General features: G+C 38.4%; 1 protein-coding gene across 4 annotated transcripts in view; it reads right to left on the reverse strand.

The window, feature by feature from the left end:
* Window positions 1-21,527, reverse strand: part of LOC129938591 (protein groucho) — a 307,911-nt gene that overhangs the window by 156,750 nt on the left and 129,634 nt on the right. The gene's annotated exons all lie outside the window — the stretch shown is intronic.

The raw sequence follows: 21,527 nt of genomic DNA on the forward strand, positions 1-21,527 counted from the left end.
TTTTCTTTCTCGATTTTTACTATTTTTTTGTGTTTACCTCTTCCTGGGCTGATGATGAGTTTTCCCAGAGAAAGATACTTTGTTTTAAGGATATTTGTATTGCTTGTATATCTCTACAGACTCTCGTACACACACACATGAATATATAAATGGTGATGATGAATAAAACAAGCAACAGAACATGGTTCAAGTCCTGTTTGCTTTTGCCTTCGTATGGCAGTTGTTCTCACATCTTCTTCCATATGATGTTCATCTTCGTAGTCGTCCTCATCGTAGTCGTCCTCGTCGTCATCATCATCATTGCTGGCAAAGGGAACAACCTAGGTAGGTATCTATCCTCGTTTTGGGATTGGGATTTCTTCCATCAACTCTCAATAACAAAAGGATTGAAAGGATCTCAGCAGAAACAGCAGCAATATCAGCATCAGCAGCCAGCAGGGTATAAAGTAGGTATGTAGGAAGGTATAGGACATGGATAAATATAACAGAAGGCAAAAACGACAACAGAAAGTAAAGAAGAAGACTTAAAAAAAAACGGGATTGTAGTGGATGAGTTTGCGGATATTTGTTTTCCTCCTCTCTTCCTTGCTCGTCACATTTATGAGTTCTATTTCTGCTGGTATTTTTTTGTGTTTCTTCTGTTTTTGTGTATTCCCTTCTGGCACCGAGATATCGATGAAACCAGGATGGGAGATTATACACAGAAGTTTATTGACAGGTATAAGAGCACCACTCAATGTGGAACGAAATGCTAACCTAAGCAGACATAAAAACCCAAATTCAATAAGGAAAGAGCGAAGGGAGAAGGGACTTAAGGGAGAAGATTTTTGAAGAGGCAACAAGATTTAGGATCAAGTAAGGACTATAGGACTGCTTTTATACATTGCTTTATAACATTGCAAAAAGGAGGTGGAGTATAAGGAGATACATGTATGAATGTAGGTACGAGTTTATTGTATAGTGATATGGAGATGGAGATGAAGAGGGTTTGCTTATACCACTTCGTGTATACATATCCTTAAAATGAAGACATATGAGACTGTATGTTAAAGGCGATTGGGAATTAATTCAACACAAGCGCTGATGACGACGACTAAGGACTTAGGATGAAGGACGGTAAGGACGAGAGACGAAAGGAAAAAAAAAGAAAAAGGACAATAGTCTAATTTCCAGGTGAATGGTGGTGCTGCTGCTATTGATGCTCTATGGAAAGCATATGGTGCGGTTTTTATGTAATCTTGAGGGATGTGTTGTTATTCGTTACGAAGGTTCCTTTTTTTTATCGAACTTTTTTCTTGTCTTCATATTGCTTGTAGATAGATATACCTATAGGTATGTTCATATGTAGTTGCTTTAGTCTATGGTCAGAGGTTTAATGGATTTTATCAGGGCCATTAGTAATTATTTGAGGCTTTTTGTAGGTAGGTATATTTCTTCACCCTAGATTGGGTTTTAGTTTTTTGTTTTCTTTTTTTGGAAGGGGGGTTGATGTTAAAAGGATATACATAACTTGTACTAGGAGTGTTTATTTTTGTTGCTACCTATACATAATTGTTTTCTTTTATAGGAATTGGTGAGGTTCATAAAAAGGTCCTCGTGCTGCTTGGTGTTTTAGCTCGATTTGATTGAGATCAGTGTTTGGAGAATAGAAAATGTTTTACCTTAGTTTGTTTTATTGTTTTCTAACTAGGATTTTTTTAAAATAGTGAAAGATAAATTAATTGAATTGTAAGATTCATCATCTCGTCATATGTGAATATGCCAATCAAAAAAAGGTTATAAGGTGTCGAATTGATGTTGAAAAGTTAGGGTATACATATGTATATTCAAATTTAGATCTTAAGTTAGAATCTTTTTAGTACATTCTACCTAATAATTTCAAAATTTTTTTGTTTTGTTGACAGTTCTGGAAAGTTATTATGGTTTGCGAGTTACGGATATGGGTGAGATATCTCCTCTCATCAATTTAAGCCTATGGTATGATAAAAAGTTTTTGAAGCGCCTTTTTTTTTGTTCTTGATACCGTAAAATGGATCTTCGAAACGAGTTAAATGAAGAAATGGTTGTTTTTTCGCAGGGGTAAGTAAGGAAGAGCCATTGGCACTTTGTAATTTAAAGGGGTGACGTAATATTGTTGCTTGGAATATTTTAAACTCAGACCTACTATTTAAAAAGTTGAAAATTCAGGTTACTTCCAAAGAGAATGTGTCTAGAAAATGGTGTATTTCGGAATACATTCTAAAATTAGATATATCCAAAAGTTAAAAGTAAAGTATGCATTAACAATGACTTTCTTTAAATATTGGTTAACATTAAACCTGTAGAATATCTCAAAGTTCGCAATCCAGAATAAATATTTCGAATTGTCTCTAATATAGCTTTGCAGCAACTGAGACTGCTATTCATTCTACAAAATATAAAAGTATTTAAAACCTTTACGTAGATTATTATTTCATTATCAAGAACAACATCAGGAAAATCTGAAAAATTGGGTTCATGTCTTTAGAATTTATCAGAGCAAAACAGACTCTAACTCCTACTCTCACCTCCCCGCGGTGAACATCGGGTACCTCAACTGGAGATTGGGTTCCAACCCCAGTGGAAAGTTGTTGGGGACAGCAAACGTTGAACTACTTAGTGAACACCTTATAGGGCTTCTTCGACATATTCGGAGCCCAGGCCTGTAACGAGCGGTTTATCCGGCTCTCCTTTCTTGGAGTTATACTAAGGATCTGGCCCTCCAAGTTTGGGGTTGTGCCGTCGGGCTGACTTCCTGGCCACGTAAAAATACCTTAAGTTTTGAAGCACCAACAAGCCTCGGATACAGACGGATTCACTGTTGACAACCAACGCAAACAAAATAAGGACAACAAACTACGGATCTGTACATGGAATGTTAGGTCCCTTAACAGACCACGTGCAGCCGAACAATTAGCGGAAGCCCTAAACTGCTGCAAGGCAGATATTACCGCCATCCAAGAAGTGCGATGGGATGAACCGGGCAAACGCAAACTAAAAGACTGCGATATCTACTACGGCGACTGCTACCGAGAATAAAGACAGCGTCTATTTGGGTGTGGATTTGTTGTTGGAACTAGGCTCAGGCAAAAAGTCTTGAGTTTCAACAGTGTGAGCGAGCGCATCACGACAATCCGCATCAAGGCTAAATTCGCCAACATAAGCCTAATATGCGCGCATGCCCCAACAGAGGAGAAAGATGAAGACAAGAAAGACATATTCTTTGAGCTCTTGGACAAGACATATGAAGATGTGCCCTGGCTTTGACATTAAAATTGTCTTAGGAGATTTTGATGCCAAGCAATCCGACAACGGATTCGGGCTGGTCGATTTTGCTGCATGGCGAGACGTTCTGGTAGCTAGTACGCAGTTCACACATCTCAATATCCACAAGACATGCAAATCTCCTGATCAATCAACCGTCAACCAGATTGACCACATTGCGATCTGAACATTCCGAGAGGCCAACATTGACTCGGACCACTACCTCGTTGTAGCCAATGTACGTCTACGGATATCCCGATCCAAGCCAAAACAAGGAAGTACTGTGAGAAGATTCGACGTTAGACGGCTACAATCGCAAGAGACTGCCATGTTCTTTTCCAATCGGGTCTCTAATAACCTCTTAAGGAGTCCTATGCTGCCTGCATCAAGCATTGAAAACCAGTGACAACATTGCCTTGCAGCCATCAGAGATGCCGCCTCTGAAGTGCTAGGTTTCACACGGCCACCACAGCGAAACCCCTGGTTTGACGACGAATGCTGGCAAGCGCACGCAGCGAAACAACAGGCATACAAAACGGAGCTGCACAGGAGGACCAGAGCTGCTTACGACCTCTACAAGCAAAAGAGGAGAGAGATAGGAAGATAGAACCACTCAACCTCGGCGACGCAGATCAACAATTCCGCCTACCCGACATTGACGAAGTGAAGATAGCTATATCTCAACTTAAGTCAAACAAAGCTGCTGGAGCTGAAGGCATCGCTGCCGAACTATTCAAAGCAGTAAGCGATGACTTGGTAGGGAGCATGCACCAACTCATCTGCAAAATATGGTCTTTATCGATTTTAAAGCCGCGTATGACAGCAACTATAGGGATATACCGAGCAATGTCTAGTTTTGGCATCCCTGTTAAACTTATCCGTTTGTGCAGAATGACGATGGGGAATGCACACTGCTCTATCAAGGTCGGAAAAGATCTTATCGATGCATTTTATGTCAAAAAAGTTTTTAGACAAGGCGTTGCACTGTCATGCGACTTCTTCAACAATTTCTGGAAAGAATTGTGCAAAACTCAACCGTCAACACTAGAGACACAATCTTCCAAAAATCCATCCAATTACTCGGATACGCAGATGATATTGACATAATTGGAAGATCAAAGCGTGATGTCAGTGGAGCGTTTTTGAGCATTGCGACGGAAGCGAAGAAGATGGGTTTAGTGGTCAATGAGGGCAAGACCAAGTATATGCTGTCATTAAAAAAGGACACTGAACAACGACGTATTGGACAAAACGTCACCATGGAGAGCTTTAACTTTGAGGTAGTTAAGGATTTCGTCTTCCTAGGCACCGCTATTAACACATACAACGACACCAGCGCTGAAATCAAACGAAGAATAACTCTTGCAAATCGCTGCTTCTTTGGACTTAGAAGGCAATTGAAAAGTAAAGTCCTCTCTCGAGCATCTACAATCACCATCTATAAGACACTCATCATCCCGGTTCTCATTTATGGCGCTGAGGCCTGGACCCTGTCAAAGAGAGATAAGAGCGTCTTAGGATGCTTCGAGAGAAAAATTCTTCGGGTGATTTTTGGTCTCGTACGAATAGATGGAGAATGGAGGAGAAGATATAACGTATAACTGTACGGGCTGTACAGCGACACTCACCTTGTTAGCAGAATTAAAGTCCAACGGCTTAGATGGCTAGGTCATGTAGAGCGGATGGACATCAACGCTCCAGCCTGGAAGGTGTTCGAATCCAATCCCGAGGGACGGCGCAGTAGAGGAAGACCGCGACTCAGGTGGCGCACCCAGGTGGGATAGGACCTCAACCAACTTGGCGTGCGAAACTGGAGACAGCTAGCTAGGGACCGAGCTGGTTGGTGACGCATGTTGGTTGAGACCCAGGTCCGCCCAGGACTGTAGCGCCACCTAAGTAAACCAGACTCCAAGGAATCAAGTTTAATTTTGTTGTTATTAAATCAAATAAGGATATATCTTGAATCCTCATATAAACTTTTTATGCAGTAATCCATCAAACCATCTTCTGCATATAAATAAACTTGGCAGTTAGCAATGACGTCAAGAATTTAATTTCTAACGAAAATAAAAGAGGTCCTAGGGAACAACCTTTAGGTATTTAGATATTTGAAATAAGGGGATTAGAAATACCGACCTCGGTTTTTATTCACTGAACTCTATCCATGAGAATGTCTAAAGGATGAGCTGAGATTTTTTGGGGATTGGTATAATGCAAGCGGTTTTCCACACATCAGGAAATTCAAAATATTGGGAGTATAAGCTTAAAAAATTTGTTTCGAAACATTCTCAAGACCAATTGTATTCAATTTCATTGATCTGACGGAGTAAGCGCTAATGCTCACAAACGAAAAAGAATTATAACTTTCGGAAAAAGTAAAGATATCTTTGAGAATACTTGAACTTGACAATTTTGGAATCAAAACACTAGACATAACTTCTGATCTAAACAGAGACTTACTCTTGTTATTTAGTTCCTCTATGAAACCAAGTTTTGTTGTCAGATAGCTCCAAAGTTACTGTTGAACTGAAGGATCAAGTTTTTGTATAAAATATGTTCGTTTAGAGCTACGAATAACAAAATTTACTTTGCTTCGGCCTTTTATTTAACTCGCTAGGATTATTCTTAAACCTCCGAAAGACATGACTTGACGCAATCTAGCAGAAGATTGTTTACAACTCAAAGTACGATGTCGCAGAAATGATTAAATAAACGTTTAAAACTATTCTTGGTCAAAAAAGTCAACATTACAGTCACCTTTAACAAGAAGTCACCGTATTTCGGACCTCCAAAAACACCCGTTTTTGTTACCAATTCCTCGAAACAGATTTCCAAAGCAATCGATTACAGAGAAAACGCAATGGTTGCAACAAAAAAATGTATCCTATTCACCACTAACCGTTTTATTCGTCAACTTCAATGGTTCTTTAGTTTTATAAGAATGCAAGGGGAACACAAGGGTCACATGATCTCAATACCGCTATTGTTTTATTTTATTTTAAAATTTATTATTTTTACGGACTTACGCATTGAAGACATTGTGCAGTAATAAAAGTTGAACTTACCTAAAAAGAAATAAAAGAAATTTGTTAGTAAATGTCAAACAATTCTTAACTAATTAAAACTACAATTTATCAATTAACAAACGAGGTTTGTAAATAAAGCTTTTTAAATATTCGATTTTTTTTTGTTTATAACTTCAACTGTATTGATTCTCTTTTACTTTTGACTTCGATCAAAAATAAACAATTTTATGTTTAAATTTTGACATTATTGAGGTGAATATAAAGTGTATTAACCTAACATAGCCCAAGAGGTTAAAATCTATTGTTATTGTTACTTCTACAAAAACAGAAGCAGCAATCACGATGGATTTCAACTTCTTGAACGATGTAAGATTGAGGTGAATAAGACTTTATATTCACCTCAATAATGTCATAATTTAAAGTAAGTGTTCAAATTTGATACATTCCACACAAATGGTTATTATTATTAGTGGATTAGGATCACATCTTTTAAGATATCCTGATAGGTATAAACCACCCTTAAGTAAGTTTTCAAACATTAGACACTTCAATTATCTTTTTGATTGAATAACATGTCAACCATAACTTAATTGTCAGCCAAACAAAAATTACTAGATGCAAAGCACTTTACCACCAATATCTTTCCTTCCCCTGGTTGGGCAACAGCCACCGCTAAACCACCACCCCTAATTAAACATCAACCCCAAAATTACAAAGTAACCATCGGACTACATATATGTAAGTAGCACGAAGATCAATTAAATAAACTTTCTGTGTTCGACCCTATTGCCTAAACGCTTTGTTTCCTAATCGACAAACATTAGCCGCTTGACTGTACCTACCTACGCCACCATACAAATATATATGTATATCTAGGGAACTGATATCTAACTGTATTCCTCGCTGTCCATAAACATGCCACATACGCATTATAAATAAAAGAATACAAACAAAAAATAAACTCACACACAGGAAGAAGTTCAACAACGAACATAAACACACGTTAAGCAAATAGCAAAGCAAAAGGAATTAATTTATTTACACAATAAAATTCTGTATGTCCGTCCGTCGAAGTCGTTGTCGTCGTCGTCCAACAAACGCAACGCTAAAAGCATGACCGGAATATTTATTCACTTCATTAATGCCTGCCCTGCCAACTACTCTCTCCTCCTCTTCCTCCTCTTAGCCTTCTTTTGCAACGATGAAAAACCTCTAATAGGCTGCTCGATATAAAGGTGGAAACACAGAGTACAGAGCACAAACAAAACAAAACAACAACAACGAAAAAAAAACATCAAAAATTACAAAAATCAACCCTCAAAACCTCGAGGCCGCACTAAAAACAATTTTATTAGATCCACACGGCGTATTACCGTTAAATCACCAATTACTCCAAATATAGCCACCCGATTGTGTTTTCTATTCGAAGGCACAAGGGGGAAATACCGCACCGCGTCGCTCCGCTACGCTGTATGAGGGGCATTCAACTAACATCAGTTACCGCACCACAAGAAAGAACAGGTCATGGGGTGTCGTGAATAATTGACGACTTGAAACGAGTTCACGCCATCAGACATTAAACTCATACCCCCGGCCCTTTTGTATAGTCTATTACAATCTAGCTTTTGTTCACTCTTCCGACCGCCACATCACAACACCCAAACCAACCCTCCCCTCTCTTATTCAAGTCCATTTAAGTCAAGTCAATGGCAGTCAGTCGTTCGTCAGTCAACGGTTTCTATTGTCACCCGCACTAGCACCCGAACCCGCACAGCACATTATACTCGTATACCTACTACTTCTCAATTCTTCCTTAGCCGCTGGAAAACTTCCGACGGCATTATTATTTCCGACTTAAACAATTATTTTCAGGCGAAGGTGGTTGTTGTAAGGAATGGCATAACATTACATCACCCTCCCTTAATGCCCACAGGGCCATAAATACCCAGGGTGTCTTCCGGAGCGCAACCATCACTTTTTTTCGCTTTTTTTTGTTGAAAAAGTTCGTTGCTCACTTTCTGTTCGTTTCGTCGAGGAGTAACGAACGAAAGAGGAGTGAGAGTTACGATGGTGGAGCTCGCATGAAAACATCATACCGACGACCGACCCCAACCTGGCATTTCCGATGGCAGAGGAATGGACGCTACTCGGTTAATTTTGCGAGTGTTTCCTTTAATTCTTCCCCCCATGCCAACAACATAAGCCCGTACAGCCAGCGTACACCCTCGACTTTGAGTTCACAACAACCGCTGTTGTAGACCCCGTCCATTGCCAGGGGGGCGTCAAAAAGTTCTTTTGCACACGCGAAAACAATGTTGTGGCCGTTCGGTGTAGGGACAGGGAGTGAGATATGTGGCCAAGAGGGTGAAAAGGAGAAAAAGGGGGAGAGTTTTCAACCAACTGTACTAACTTCACATCAACCTCTTCCTCTCCGGGCAGGGTGATGGTGTGTACTTACACAAACGACTACCGCCGACAAACAGTCACGTCAGACGACAAGCTCCATGCAACCGTGCGTCGCGTCGGTCCTCGTCGTGTCGTCGCGTCCGTCGCTCTTGTTTCTACCGCACCCCACCCCCTTCCCGCCAGAATGTGTTGTATAGTGGTTGTTACCTCAGCAGCAGCGCCCCAAGTGCAGAAAAAAAAACTTCCCTATCGTGCGCAGCATTTTAAGTGATGCCTCTGGTTTTGTATTTTCTCTTTATGTGCGCGCCCTGTTGTTAATTTGCTGCTGCCGCTGTTGCCTCTGATGCCACCACCATACCACACTGCCACGTACCACTAGCACTACAACCTCCCTCTACCATATATATTCCTCATCACCCGACGAGAGAAGAACAACGTGCAACGACGACGCCGCCGCACCCTTATCGGGAAAACCAACAAAAGCAGTATAATACCATCGTCGTCATCATCATCATCATCACAGAATTGCCACCACCACCACTAGCACCAGCAGCTCGAGTATTACCAACAACGCAGACATCAAATGCCGGAGAAAACCTTGCTATTCGTATTTTATACAGTGGGGTAGATGAAATGTAGACTTGAGTTTGTTAAAATTAATTATCAAATCAAAGATTAATCAAATATCCAGTGTTTATCCCTGAAATTCACCACGTGTTGAATATCAGCAGTCTACTATTTTTACTAATGTTTTCAATTCTTTGCATGTTAGTGGAAAAGGGGCGTTTGGGTAGAATATTCCTGTTGGTTTATTCACTTTTTTTGGCATATAAACTTTTACATGCAATTTGTGTAAGTTCACACAATATTCACCACAGTTTGATTATCAACTGTCAGCAACCGAAATGACGAAATATTCTCCAATATTTTAGGTAAAAATAAAGCTTAGAGTTCACAGAAGCGAACACGCTCTTAAAACCACCACCAGTTTTTAAAACTGACATTGATAAATTCACCACGCATGATATTTTATCCCGTGGCCACGAGCAATGAAACTAGCTGAAAGCTCGTAAAAAAGAAAATACTAATTTTTTTGTAAGAAAAAACGTGTAAAGTTCCGAAAAAACTTTATCTGATTAGAATTCAACACGTGTTGAATATCAGAATTATACTTCTCTAAGAAATGTTTGGAATCCTTTGAAAGGAGACATTTGTTAGAATACTCTAGCCCATACGATCAATAGTAAGATGTCTCTAGTTTTTCAAGCTCATTTGGCGAATATCAGTTGGTTCACACACTTTTGTTTGCACGTATAAAAATGGAACGTGAGATTTTATGGTTTTGTGACATTTTGAAATCAAAGTCAATTTTTCAACCCAAAACTCAACACGTGGTTATTATCACAGTGTCAGAAAATGACAGCGTCTATAGGCAAGTCCTAGAAATCGACAGTGCCATCCGTTAATTTTCATAACTATTATGTTTTACAACGAATGCGAAAAGCCTATCTATCGAATTGACAAACCGTAAATTAAGTTCCTAGCATTCTTGGAATCGGAATGATAAGCTGGATCTAAATTATCCGTGAGCAACTCAGATGTGCATGATTCAGCCGATTAAGTCAGATGACTTATATGTTATTTTAATTGGCGCGATGTCGATGACGTTTTTGCTGGACTACCTTGTGAATAGCATGCGGGTACCCACAATTTTATGTCAAACATACGAACATTTTAAGGTCAATTTGGTTGATTGAATAATCTCTTAGAGGATCAATCAATTATGTATTCGATCCAAGAAGATCAGAACCGATATTTTTTTATTGGTTCTGGAATGCACAACTTTTTGGGCGAACGACTTTCGCAAAAGCAATTGGGCTATTTTATGATGTTAGCAAACCAAATTTTTTTTTAAAGTTTTATCTATCTTCCCGAAAATGTGTTCCCACTGTGCTGCTTTTATACGAACATTCGAGGGTTGCAAAAGTCACCCCTTACATATAATATAAAATACGTCCAGTCCCGTTTACATTATTTTCCATTTTCATTTGCTTAGACATTTCGTGTTGTAGGTATGCGGTTTTGGTGTGCCATGAGAATTACCGTGGTGTGGCGCAACAACAAAACAACGAACAACGTTCTGGTTTTTTTGTTGCCTCTTCCTTTTGTTTTTTATTTTATTTTGTTCCTTTTGTTTCGGTTACACAATTTCAAACGACACAACAGGATTAAGGGGTACAACGGAGTGCAGGGAAGGACGTCAGGATAGATGGATGGATGGAGGTAGGGAGGTTCGAGATGATTATGCAGTAAATAAGTAAATGTCATTTTGGTTCTAGCGTAACAAAAATAGAAAGGAAAGAAGAATAATAATACCTAGAAAACAACAATCAACCCAACCCCCTTATAAATAAATATACGTTATAACCTAACCTACTACCATACAGCACAAAATATTAGCAGTCACGCAAGACATTTCACCGCTAAATGAGTGCGTAATTAACAGAGAGTGAACAAGACACATAACGTGAAATCATCACACGGGCCGGGCCAGGCTGGGCCGGGTAGGGTTGAAGCGAACGAACACAAGCCGGATGGGCGGTAAGGGCTGATTGGTTGGTTCGGTGGTTACATTCCCAGGTAGGTCTAAGGGAGGGTTGATGTTGAAGTTGATGGTGACTGTGAAATGGTGAAATGATGATGGTAAAGCAGCGCTGTGTTTGTGGTTAAATTGGGTTGACTTGCACAGCCCAAGCTCTTGCTGCTTCTAGCACTCTGGTGTGTTATACAATTCCATGACTGTCGACTTTGAATTCGCTTCGAACACGATTTCATTTTTATTCCCCCGGGACTGAGGAGCTGCTCTGGAAATACCGAACAATGTGCGGGCAATATCAAAGAGCTCGGGGAAAGGTCGGTCGGTCGGTCGGTTTAAATGAATTCTACTTGTGCTGCTGCCTCTATACTCTACTCCTCCTGCTCTGCTGCTACTGCTGTTAGCGGTTGAATATAAAATTGGTTTTTGTATTTCCATATCCTTGCCTGTATTATGATGCCAAGTTCTGAAGTGGAGTCCTCGAGGGGGTTAACGCTAGCACAAGCCACATCAACTCCTCGCTGCAATCTAAATCTAAATTCCTCCCCTTCATGTCCTACCGTCCCAATGCAATGGTCGTGTGTTCTCCACAGTATTTCGTTTCGTTTTCGGAATGCGATTGCGGTGGATCATGTTCGGTGTGAATTACTTGTATTAGGTGAAGCTAGTTGCGGTAGTTTGCTTGTTGTTGGGTAAAGTGTACCAATCATCAACCCCCTACCCAGCCTCAATTCTGTACGCTCTGTGCCTCGCTCGTGCCTGTTTCTCATTGTCTGGCACTCATCTGGAATGTGTATGCCCTATACTGGTTGAAGCGGTAAAAGAGTGGTATATAGGTGGCGCTGCTGCTATGCTGTCTGGATTACAATATAATGGTGTGGCGGCAAAATATATATGTACGGTACAGTGGCGAAGGCACCATACAAGTCGATTCCTATCGACTTACCTTTTGTAAATCTCAATATCAACAAGAAAAACTTCATGCAACATGTATATAAACAAATCATACAACAGCAACCCTTGTGGCATCGACATTACTTTATAATAATTTAATCAACATGTATTTGCTTCTTTCAAGGTATGCCGGGTTATTAATTTATCGCTGAATAGAGCAAAACTTGTTTTCTCTCCCGTTTCCTCTTTTACTTCTCGCTAGGCGCGTGCTTCTTTATTCAACCAACGCTTTCTTAAGCATAGAAATAACCCGATGTTCACCGCCTTTCTTTCGATGAATTTCTATGTATCTGAAAATTCACTTGCTTGTGCGAAAACAAACAAGATTGTTGCGCATGTCAGGTTGAGCCTAAGAACGTTGACGCACTGCACTACACTTGTTATTCATAGAGCAAACAAAAATTCATCCATTCTGTATAGAAAAAAAGCCAAACGTAACCCGTCTTCTATGGACTTATTTCATATTTTCCTTCATTCTCGGCGGATGAAGTTTAAGAAGTAGGGGTTGCCACTTAAGCAAAATTGCGTAGTGGAATTATTTTTGGCAGAAAGTTACTATAATTTTAATTAAGTGGCACAAGTAGCCAACATTAATGAGGCAGATTGCAATGCAAGGTGTATATATAAAAGTGTGAACAAAATTTGAATTGGAAGTGATTTGTGAAATGTGGTTGGATTTTGTTTAAATTTTAGTAACTTAAAAGTCACAACGGCTCTTATAGGAATAGATTGCTGTTTGAGAGATTTTCTGTCAGATGAAAATTATGACTTTGAGGAACTTAATTTCTTAAAGAAAGAAAAAAGTTGTAGAAATAGGACACTCTCTTTGAGCTTATCCATTAAATTAGAAAGCAAATATTTCTGGTGTTCTTTTCAATTTGATTCCAAATAGACAAACGGATGTTGAAATCGCAAAGAGAGAAATAGAATGTTTTGAGTCTTGGCTTGGCTCTGATTTTATAGAGAAATTTGAATCAATTTTCGAAAGTCTAAACGCTAACGGTTGCGGAGAACCGCCATTGAAAAAGATATTGCTTGAAACGGATTCAAAAACGCGCTATAAACGCTTTTTTGTACACAAATTAAAGATAATATTATAGGTCAACTTAATGCAAGATATAAATCTTTTACTAATTTAGTATTCTTAGATTAACATTCTTAATAAATCGAAATAGGATTCTTTTGTAGCAACAATGCCGTATAAAAAAATATCTTCTTTAATAAATATTTTTCATGGAATATTCGATTTTAGGGCTTTATAAAATGAACTTAGTTTTTGCATACAACTCCATCCCTTCGTCACCTTGAAGATTAAGCACCCATGTTAGACATGGTAGTACCCGTGGCATGATGGTTAGTGCGTTGGACTGTCATGCAAGGGGTCTTGGGTTCAATCCCTGCCTGCGCCACCTCAATTTAAAAAAAAAAAAAAATAATTTTCGCGGGTACTGCCTCTTGCGAGGAATTGACAAATCCTTCAAGAGTAATTCTTGTCATGAAAAAGTGCTTTCTCAAAACTAGCCGTTCGGATTCGGCATTAAACTGTAGGTCCCTTCCATTCCTGACAACAGTACTCGCACACAGGAATGCTTGAGAGTTGTAAGTCACTAGGCCCTGGTTCACAACGGACTGTTGCGCCACCCCATTTGATTTTTTTTTGTTAGACATGTTACGCGACACATTTCCTCAATTTTTTAATTTGAGTAGATTCTTTTTAACACTTCCGAATAGTGTTACTTCAGTTGGGGGATCTTTTTCAGCAAGTACATTTCTGATATTTTTTCTAGTCCCTCATTTTTCTCCGACTTAACTTTATAAATAAGTCTCGCCTCGCCACTGGTACGGTACGGATGTATGTAGTATGACAACCATTTTGAAAGATTTTCAAACTCACTGACTGTCGAGTTGAGCATCCAGATCTGGAGAGGAGGACATTTTTGATTAATTAGTTGTGGTTGGTAGAATTGTTCTGCTCGCTAAACAGAGGCAGAGCAGTGCTCGGTGAGGAGGAACTTTGTGGGATGGTGAATGATGTTATATCGTAGTTTCAGCATTCGCAAGGCCCTCCAATGAGTTTCTTATAACAGTGATGGCTTTAATCAACGACATGATGATGCACCTGTCTTTGGAACCACAAATATTTTAAATTTGATGGAAGACAACCTTAAGTTTGATGGATAACATCATTTTGCCATAGATACAAGCAAACAATGTTTTGTTCCTCTTCGAACAAATGTCACAGAGCACGAACTAAACTTGATGGGGAGTTCGAGAAAGTGGTCGCTGGTAGTAGTTTAGAGGGCTACCGATTCCGATAAAACTTCAACCTTAACGTACAAGATGCTAATTTCATATGATTTGTGTCAAAGTATTTATGTTTAATGTCACTTCCTTCAAAATATGACATCATATGATTGTACAACATGGCGAGCTATTTTTTTTGGTCGATTTAAGTATCTTGTGTACATTTAAGCATTTTTGAAGGGGAAAAACGTTTATATTTGAAAGAAAGTCGTTTGATGTCAATTTTTTTTTACAAAATTAATGAAAAGGAAAATAGAAAAGAATACAATTTAATAAATAAAAAAATATTGCTCGCTTGCACGTAAATATGTTACTCAACCAATGGAGTTTCCTTTCTGGCCCTAAAAAAAAAAAAAGAATAAAATCGCATACAGATACATTTGTTCGTATATCCAACTGGTTCATGCTTATTATTCTTTTTTTGTCTTGATAGTATCCAATGGGTTCTGGAAGAATAAATAAAGAATCAAAGCAAAGGCTTCTATAGAGGTTGCATTGTTTGGCTTATTGTTTTAATGTTCATTCGTATTTCTTCCCAGCATCAATCTGTCCCATAGAGAAACTTTGATGAATGTACACATATAGTTCAAAATCAGATGATTTTCAATCTTTCAAGGTTTCTGCTTTTTATCTTCTTATTTGAATTCTTATTTAAAAAGATATGTGCCTTCTTAGGAGCGATAACAAAGACTAAGATGATCATAGGTAAGGCAGAGCATACTGACAACAGAGAGCACACGACCCAGGAAATTGGTAACTGATATAACCTCTTTTACTGGATGTGTACTTGTGCCCATTCTTTCCAAATACAGGGTCTTAATATAAACTCTTGAAAACTTTATTCACTTCGTTCATATGCGATTGGTTAGACCCGATTTTTAAAGTTCTTTCAACATCGTCAACTTGTTGGCATAAATCAATGACTTAACGAATGCCCAAAGGAATTAATCTAAAGGCCATAAATCACACGAAAGAGACAGCCAATCGATTTGCCCATTTCTTGAGACAGCACTCATCGAACTTTTTCTTTAATAAATTGATTGCAAGGATTGCTCTGTGTGCTTATCATGCAATAAATAAACGGTATTCATGGTCCGGGAACGCTGTTCATTCACAGTAATGTGAACATCGTTATTGTCGTTGAATAAATATGGGACAGTACCGCCGTCGGCTTTAGCTAAGTCTTATGAAACATGATCCCTACAAAAAAACCGCCACAATGCGACCTAAGGGATGACCAATTCTTGAGAACGTCGAGGAATGTACAGATTAGGATCGTTTACTACGGACGCCTGAACGGCAGCGATATTTTCGACATTTCCACCCACCCTTCGCCCTTCTGACCCTGCAACATCGAACAACGAATATGTATACTCAAATTTTTGGACTAAAGTTGCTATTATCTAATTACATCAAAAGATAGATTTAAAGCTGCTCTTGAAGTTTCGATCACTGATTTCGAATTTCGGGAGAAATTCCATGAAGAAAACGTTGAGTTCACTGAATAAATAGACAAATATATTTCGAAATAAATTCAAAGTTGTTATTGTCTATTAATATCGAAAGTTAGAATTAACGCTGCTCTTCAAGTTTCGATCACTTACTTCGACTTTCGGTAGAAATTCTATGAAGAAAATGTTGGGTTTACTGAATAAATAGACAATTATAGTTCGATGACTAGTGAAAGGGTGTGTTAACAAACTAAATTCAAATTTCTTATTGGCTATTAATATCGAAAGTTAGAATTAACACTGCTCTTCAAGTTTCGATCACTGATTTCGCATTTCGGTAGAAATTCCATGAAGAAAATGTTGTTCACAAACTAAATTCAAAGCTGTAAAATTTCTATTGAAAAAAATTGGATTTAACGAGGTTGAAGAAGAGCAAGAACATTTTATTATAAAAGATGTCCAAGAAGGTACGAACAATATGAATTTTCCGCAACTTGAGATGTAAACATTTAATTTAAAAACTTTATAATTGTCAGTTGATTCGATTTGCATAGTTCTGTCATCTGTCAAATTGACAACAGTTTACTTAACAAAGAACGACAAATTTCAATCCTGTGGATATTTTCATTTTTTTTTTACGCCAATAAAGAACCATTAAACAAAAACAACCTCATATTTCGGAACCAAACAGTGAAACGAGTGCAAATCATCATCCTGCTGCATGTGGTCCTTTTACTCTGTGCAGTCGCAAAAACCAAAAAATAATAAAAACAAGTGTATGTATGTATATCGATACAAAAAAAAAACAACAACAAACAGATATCAGGACGAGAAAACGGAAAAATAGCACACAGCAGCGTGACACTCCTGTCACATTGACAATGTGTTTACTAAATAAAATATAACACTGGAATCAGGCACAGGCATCAGGGAGCACCAGGATACGAGAGATGAGTTAAAAATAAATAAGATTCCAAAAAGAAACAACCCAAAAACAAAAATAATTTAAAATACCAAAACAACTTTCCGCCGTATGCGAGCATAATATACCAACATATAAGTCCCCGACCGGCGAAGCTGTGGCGGTGGAGGTGGGCGGTTGATCGGCTTGGCGAGCCCAGCCACAATAAGCCTCTACCTCAATATCTCTAGCCCTCTGGAGTTCTTCCACCCATTCCATCATCCATTATTTTTATCGGTCTTGGATGTTTGCTTTTTTTCGTTCTTTTTGCTTCTCAATTTTTGGTATGTGCTGTGTTTTTCATATGAGGGCCATGATGTCTGGGATTACATCCACCAACTTCTGCCATTCTTCCTCCTTCTACTATGCCACTACTGTATCACATCATGCCCCACTTGTTCGTCGTTGTTCATCGTGTATTAGTGAATTGGGAATATGTCCCGTCATCCGCGCGTACGACTTGCTTCTTTTTTGTCATTCCTACCTTTGTTCTGCGCTCTCTTCCATCGAGATTTGCATAGAATTTTATTTATGACATGCGATGCACAACACAGCATAGCACAGAGCACAGCACAGAGCACAAGGTGTGCATGAATTTCGATGATGACAACGACGACGATGACGACGTCGAGGATGAAACGAAGAAGAGGAAGTTGAGCAGGAAGGTCCTAGAGCGTGTTCCACGAGAAGTATAGGTATAGAGAGACACAAGGGGTCCTCGAAACTAGTGGAAGCTTTAAAAAAAAATGGATTTTCCAAAGCCCCTAAGGTGGCAGTGGAAGGAAAAACACACCGCATATAACCGATTTTTTTTTCGTGCTTTTTTCCTGCTGATTTGAGGTTGGGGAGGAGATGGGGATGTAGATGGAAAGAGCTACAAGGAGGCTAGTGTCCGGGACTGACTTTGAACCGGGTACGTGGGAGGAATATAAAACGAATTTACTCCGTGAGTTGTGTTTTATGATTTGGGTCGGTACGATGGTGGTGCTGGTATCAGCAGCAGCAGCAGCATCGGAATCGGTTTGTGTTTTGTTTAACGCTATAGTGTTTGCTGGTGCTGCTTGCCACACAACTCAACACAAGCGAGCACCACATATGCCAATTTATTGTTTTTTTTTACAAAATTCTTTTTTATTGTGTATTTTTTATTTTTTTGCCAACATGTGGAAAGAAAGGAAGTACATCCATGTTAGTTTTTTATTTTCGTTTTTTCCTTCTTTTTTTTGAATGAATATGAAACGAAGGACTAAATTGGGTTGGGCTTTGACATATAGGCCTGGAAGTGAAAGCAAATCGAGTTCGATGGGGAGTCTAGGTCTGGTTGTGGGTTGAGAATGTTGGGGTAGTGATGTCCTTCTTTGCTTTTGTGTGCTTGTATAGTGAACGGAGATTTAAGAGCAATAGAGGAAGCTGTTTGGGGTTGAATTGCATATGATATATGGAATTTCGAATGTTTTAACGAATAATAAATTAGTTTTGTTGACAGTAAAACAATATTAATAATATGTTTTATTATTGAATTAAATAGAACAACGTTTCTTCGATTGACACGTGTGGTCTTTTTTTGTAGGGGCCATGAAAAAACCAGTTAATTGATTTAATTTATAGATACAAGGAACAAGAGCTGTGTGGATTCACTTATAATATTAGACATTCTTTTCGATTACAGAATTCTAAGAATTTGACTCGATCCACTGAACTTTCCCGTTTGTAGTTTTACTAAATTATGTCATTCGCGAAATGAACAACAAATTCGTCGCCTATAAGAAACTACCTTATCATTTGTGAACTTGCATATCGACGGTGTCAGTTTCTGACATTCTCATTGCACCTACGGTATCCCGGTTGCTCTGCAAGCACATGTTTCGGTTTTGTGTTGTATTCTAGGGACTATAAATTTTCCTCTGTTGTGGTCATTGACAAAAAATCAAGGAATCTGAAGCTGTAACTTATGAAGACAAAAACATTTAACTTTCCTTTTGATAAACTTTTAACTTTAATTCAACTTAACATTCTATTCAGATTAATTCTGAAATTGGCGGGAATGATATTTTAAATTTATTTAATAGAGAACATATTTCAGATAAGTTAAACAAAATGACAGAGGTGCAGGGAATTTTACCGACAGTGTCGGTGGTGCAGGGCATATTACCGACATTCGTTCTTTTTTTTCATAGGATTTGGTACTTGTAAAATAATTGAAACTGTCACTTCAGATCATTCGAAGAATTCTGTAATAGGAGTGATCAATCTAAATTTATTGCATTCAGACAAGAAAAATTCTAGATCATGTTCTAGTAACACTGCTAAAGTCACTGCATCCACTCTATAGCATTTTTCTTCAAGAAAATAAATATCTAATAATCTAGAGCGATATTGAAATATTAAGAGAAAGAACTTGGCAGTCGAATGATCAATCAAGGGGTTCGAAAGATAGGCTTTCAAACAATAATAAGCAGTTCAACTCCAAATCAAAGCTTCTGCCGTGCACCATCCTATTAAAAACGAATCTGAAGTGGGCATAATAGAAGACTTTCAAATCCTTTTTTTGCGATGTCGCCAAAAATGCCGCAAGATGTTTGGGTTTTCTAAGGCGATGCAAGAAGTTTTTCTCCCCCTCTGATCTGGCTGTTATTTACAAGTCTTATATACGTCCAAAGCTTGAGTATAACTCCCATATCTGGGCTGGTGCTCCTGCAACTTACTTAAGCCTCTTGGATAGTATTGAACGTAGAGCATTTAGATTGATTGGTGATATTACCATCATAAGATCATTTACGTCACTTGAACATCGTCAAAATGTTTCTTGTCTCACCCTGTTTTACCGTTATTTTAATGGTTTATGCTCTAGAGAAATAGCCAGCTGCATTCCTCCCCTTAAACAGTTCAACCGTAACACTCACGCTTCTAGGAATGCTCATCAATATACCCTCGAGCCCATCTTCGGTCGTACTGTCAAGTATAGAGATTCGTTCTTTAGCCGTACTATGCGAATGTGGAATGCCTTACCACACTCTGTCTTTCCCAGCTATTGCAATATTCAGGAATTCAAAACCAATGTACACCGGCATCTCCTTTCAACCCCTCTCTCCCTTTCCTAGTGCTCACACTGTGTCTACATAATAAGGGTAATATATCCCCTTGAGTGTGCGCTTATTATAAAAAAAAAAAAAAAAAAAAGTACATCACATTTCTAAAAGTATTAAGAACTCAATCTGTTTAGCCACTTTTATAAAGAATTCCGATATTTTTCAATTCTAGTGTTCAAGGAATCACCATCATAAGATAGAATGTTCCAGACTCAAATAGACTCCAGACGTAGTGACCTGAACACGATAACTTAACGTACTATGTACTCTTTGCAAACAAAAAATTGAGATTTTATGTTCCAAAAATAATTTTGTCAAAATATATGCCTACTATTTTCACATTAAGGGAAGAAGATCGAAGGCAACAACTTTAACAAAGTTCATAAATTTACAAGTATAAACCTGAAATCTTTCCATACATATCTATCTCCATCACAGAATCTAAAGAGAGAACTTATCAACTAAACAAGTATTAGGTTTGACGAATTCGTCCAGGCCAGGATACTTATAAATATATGTTAACTTCATCTCAGTTATCCTGTCACTCGCACCAAAAAACCAACATGAAAATTTAAATACAAAAAAAAAAGAAAAAAGTTACGACTTTTACTCAAAACTTTCCCCACTCTGTATTACTTCGTCGTACTACCTTCACTTCTATGTAAACAAAAATAAACCACAAACCAATCGTAAATCTCATTCCAATTTTTGTGTTTCAAAAACATACAACAAATCATACCTTTCCCTCACCCCCCCCCCCCCATTTTTGCTACCTCATTTCTAAAACCTATACCGCAGATATAAATAGCAGCAAAACTAGCAAACATATAGGTACACACAAGTGAAGTACCATATACCTTTATCTACCAGGCGGTGCACACTGCACAACACAGCTCATAGCTCAGTAGCAGTAGCAGGAGCTGAAGCATTATATAGCAGTAGTTGGGTAAACAAAAAATTATTTATTCAATAGCCAAACCATATCTCTCCTCACCTCCCCGGAACGCAGAACTTCAGTTCAGTGGCAATGGCACATGGTAGTAGTGTGATGGGAACCCTTCTCAATGTCCTATTATAAATTCACATACCTATATCTACCTTCACCTAAAACCTCAATCGACATCATCATCCTTCCCAATCCCAATACCTTCCTTGTATTTTGTCGTCTCATCTCTCACTTTCTACCGCACCAATTTTGCTGATATTATCACTAACCTCTCTCTCCTTCTCCTTCTCCTTCACTCTCTCTCTCTCTATCTCTTTGCATAAAACTCGTACAAAATTCTATCTATAGCAATGTAAACCTCATTCATCATCATAACTATCCGTTGAGATTATTTATTTTCCCACAGAATACTTAACACGACCACCTTTTGGTTTTGCACCAAACGATGTCCTTATTATAAATTAACCAACCAGCAGTATACTTTTTTATTTTATATCTATTTATATTTAAAG

This window comes from Eupeodes corollae, chromosome 1, assembly GCF_945859685.1.
Source record: "Eupeodes corollae chromosome 1, idEupCoro1.1, whole genome shotgun sequence".
NCBI classification, from domain to species: domain Eukaryota; kingdom Metazoa; phylum Arthropoda; class Insecta; order Diptera; family Syrphidae; genus Eupeodes; species Eupeodes corollae.